General features: G+C 32.8%; 1 long non-coding RNA gene across 1 annotated transcript; it reads right to left on the reverse strand.

Annotated features, from left to right (window-relative positions):
• Positions 1-2,646: 2,646 nt before the first annotated feature.
• On the reverse strand, positions 2,647-3,268 carry LOC124375172. Its single transcript, XR_006923662.1, has 2 exons — positions 3,113-3,268; positions 2,647-2,703 (listed from the first exon to the last, which is right to left on the reverse strand). It is a non-coding gene; the product is annotated as an uncharacterized LOC124375172 (long non-coding RNA).
• Between the last annotated feature and the right edge of the window lie 913 nt (positions 3,269-4,181).

The raw sequence follows: 4,181 nt of genomic DNA on the forward strand, positions 1-4,181 counted from the left end.
AGCTAACAACTCACTTGCAACTGGTTGATAGATCAGTATATTTAATCTACTGCCCCAGAAGCTTAAAAGTCAGTTACTCCTAATAAGCAGACCAGAAATTAGCTGAATAAAATGGATTTTTTCTTTGGGCATTAAATGTTACAACAATGGTCCATTTTGGAGATCTGTATAATCTAATAACTATGTCTTATAAACTAGGAATTTTGGACAGGAAATTCTATATTAAACTGGGAAAATGGGTGTAGTTTACCCTGGTGGAGATAAGGAAATATTATAGTATGTTAAAAAGTGTTTGAGATCACTGTAAGATAATATAGAGCTCACATAGACTGTCAATAGACCATATGACCCGAGATTAATCCAGCTTTGATTGCCAAAGGGCTTCAACTAACCCAGCACGATTCTTTCCGTCATTCATTGATACATTCATCATCCCCCATTCCTCTTTTTTTCTCAGCTATCTTCCCCCGTCGGAGTTCTCTTTCAATGCCATGTAAACCATTTGGCTTTCAAAACCGCAACTTGTTAATATAGTTATGTAATGGTAGAAAATACAAAATCAATTCAAATACATCATTTTAGTGCCAAGAGGTCTCGTAATGTGACCCAGTGAAAATGCGCTCAAGTGCTGGAGATCGTGTTACGTGATCCGCTATACTTGTGCGAGAAGTACCAAAGTCATGTAACGAGACTTTTGGAATAATATTTTAAAAGTCTACAATACTGGGTGAAACCATGGACCCAAAGGTTCTCAAACATTTTGCCAACACATAATTTTTTTAAGTTTGGACTTTACAATTTGTAAATATTATGTTAAGTATAACATTTTGTTCACCTCTACAACAAAGAAAGCATTAAAAATTAAGTTGACTACTTTTTCTCATGGTAATTTTAGTTGAAAATTCAATTTTTATTTTTTTCATACAGTAAATTACAAATTCCATTGATATTCCTTATAGATTAATTTTTTCTACGTCTTAATATAATTTTATTTTATTTCTAGAAATCACAATAAAAATAATAACTCTTTATTTAATATTATAAGTTAAAGTTATAGTAAATTTATTTTTGTAATTTTACTAAAAACTTCTACACTATGTAAGAGGATGGCAAGAATATTTTTAACTTTATATTTAAGAAAAATATAGACATTTTTCTTATGGTTCTTATTTTATTTTTCTTATAGAAGTGTTATGGTAAAACACATTTTTTTAGTATATCTCCTAGATTTAAACATTTTCCAATGCATAATTTATTAATGTTTAAAAAAAGGACACAAAAGTTCAAATATCTTCATAAAACATTATTTTATACATTTTCTTGCAAAATCCTAATGTTTTTTTGCGAAAAACCTATAACACTCCTCGCATATTAACCCCAAAAATAATATGACACTACTCAGCATGTAACATTTTTATGCCTAACATTTAAAGGGCATAAAAAAATAATAATGTTAAATAACAGTAATGGTATTTTTTTTTGTATAAATGCTATGACAAATTATGACAAGTATTTCCATCTTATTTCTTTGTTTTTAACTTTGGTTTTATGACATGACTTAGCCTCAAGATGAGCTGCTCAAAAGCACTGATTCCTACAAAATATAATTAGGGAGTAGTTTTACATTAGTTTTGAAACAATGCAGAAAAAAATTAACACACCTGAAAAGTTTTTAAGAAAACATCTTTGGATAAAATGGATACACATAATGTCAGAAACTAGTGGAAGTAAACACAACAAACATTTTTAAACATAATTTTAGAAATGCTTATTATAAATAACCTTACACCATGAAAAATGGTGTTCAGAGGACTAAAGACAAAAGAGATATAAAATATATTTTCAGAGAGAATAGTTTAAAAGCACATGTATAAACAAGAATAAGATGAGCAAAACAAGTACTATAAAAAAGAGCAAGGATAATTTTATAATAGTACTTGGAAAGCCAGAAGGCAGCCAAAATTCAAATGGTGGGATAAGATTGTATCAGAAATTTAATAAATGGGAGTGAACTTGAGGAAGCAGAGAGAGAAGAAAGGAAGGAAATAAAGTAATTTGTTTCATTTCTAAGTCATAAAAATGCACATCCAATTAGAACCAACATGAGTATACAAAAGGAGAGAAACAGTGTTGTCTTACTACATTTTCCTACATGGACTAAATCTGCTATTTAACCATTATCTGTTATTGATGGTGGTGAGAAAACGGGAATTGCAATGAAAACTAGAGTTTAGATAATTTCCATATTAAAACATCTCACAAACAATAAGTTACTTACAGACTATACAAGTTATAGATGTATTAACAATATCTGATTTCAAAAGAAAACTTTCTTGTTACACCAAACAGTATTAAAAATACATCTCTGGATTACATACTGTAAGAACTGCAGATTTAAAACATCAATCAATTTGAATAACATTTATTACAATGATGAAATTAAAAATAAACACATTAGTTGATGGAATGACCAACATTGACAAAAGCAGAGACAAAAGGAAAGTAAACACACAGAACTAGAGGAGAAGTGCGAGAGAAAGATATATGGAGAAAGGCAACATACCCTGGGTTTTCCTGATGGGGCTACCCGTGGAGTCAAGAACAGGGAGCTTTTCTGGAGTCTCTTTCAACTGCCGAAACTAGGTCCTTAAGTAGTTCTGTGATCAGTTCAGCATGGGCACTTGGGAGGAGTTTCTCACGCACCTAGAGCAGCCATAGAAAATATGTCTATGTAACAATATAGTCATACTTAAATAGTGACTAACAAAATTATAAAAAAGTATTTTTAAATTTAGTCTGTGTTAATCAAATATCTTAAAAGTAAACAGAGCAACTTCCAATTGATGTCTAATTTATTATGTTTTTTTAGCTCTTAAAAACTTAGCTCTCAAAGCAAGTACATTGTAAAAACAACAACATTTGTAAATCGTTTTTAAGTCATTCTTCTTTTTTCCCCTAAAGAGTGATCCCTTTTCAGTCTTATTGTGCTTGTCATGGCCTGTGCAGGGCTTCTTTTTCAGGGAGAAGATAATGTTCCATATTAACCTCAGAATAAGTATCTAGAGCTGATAGATAATATACAAACATGTTAGGAGATGTCGTAACATCGTACCAAATTGTTTGCTACATCGGCAGGCACTGTGTCACCCAAATTGAACTGAAAGACTGTCTTCATCTTGTTGGTCTCCAGCTGACACTCCACTTGTCCTTCCCTGGCACTCAACACTGTCAGCTTGGGGCCTGATGGTCTGCTACGGCGCTTCACTGTCAGTCCCTTTCTTTTCGTCATATCTGTCACTCTACAACAGCCAGAAACAATCATGTCAGTCTACACTTGCTGACCTCCAACTGACACTGGCCACTTCACGGTCTTTTCTGTTCTTGGTCATATCTGGTAACTTTACAACAGGCCACGCTAATAGGTTATTTTCACCTTTAAACTGTTAAAATTGAACAGTAAGAAAAGTTCTCTATAGCAGAGAGAGCAGGGTGAGTCCAGTCTACAGGTGGTTAAGTCTACAAACAGAAGTATCTTATTGAGGTTACGTATTAGCAGTAGATGTTTTGATGGCAATATTTGTGACTACTTACATTTTTTGTTGCAGACATTTAAAATTAACAACCATCAGCCACTTAATTAATAAAAAAAAAGTTTACAACTATTCAAATTCTGTAAAAACCATTTCCAACATCTTCCTTTAACTGATCTAAACAAAAAAACCTTTCTCACCGGAACTATCCTACCGAATTAAAACCCTCAAAACTGAAGCTGACAACTAGGAGTATGCTAATATCTTTGATACTGGTTTCTTGAAGTTAAGCAATCCATGTCTGGCCACTTCTACAAATAATTTTTTAGTTTTGTGTGAAGGATTACTTCTGGTTTTAATCCTTTTAGCCCGGCGTCCGATATATCGGACGAGGTGGTCTAGCTAAAATGCCCAACGTCCGATATACCGGACGTCTCGAGAAATTTAATGTAGCTGGCTAATAATATGTCCAAATGCCATCAGTTTCGGTATAGTAGTTGGTGAAGAAACGGGCTACATGCAAAAACAATAAAACCTTCCAATTGGCATCGTATTTCGTCGTCGTTGAGCGTAGTTTATTTGTTCGATGTCAGCTGTCAGAACGACTTTCAGTTGCATTGTTGTTGTATGCTGACTTATAACCTCAATTAG

The sequence above is a fragment of the Homalodisca vitripennis genome, unplaced genomic scaffold (assembly GCF_021130785.1).
Source record: "Homalodisca vitripennis isolate AUS2020 unplaced genomic scaffold, UT_GWSS_2.1 ScUCBcl_14593;HRSCAF=25460, whole genome shotgun sequence".
In the NCBI taxonomy this organism is placed as follows: Eukaryota; Metazoa; Arthropoda; class Insecta; order Hemiptera; family Cicadellidae; genus Homalodisca; species Homalodisca vitripennis.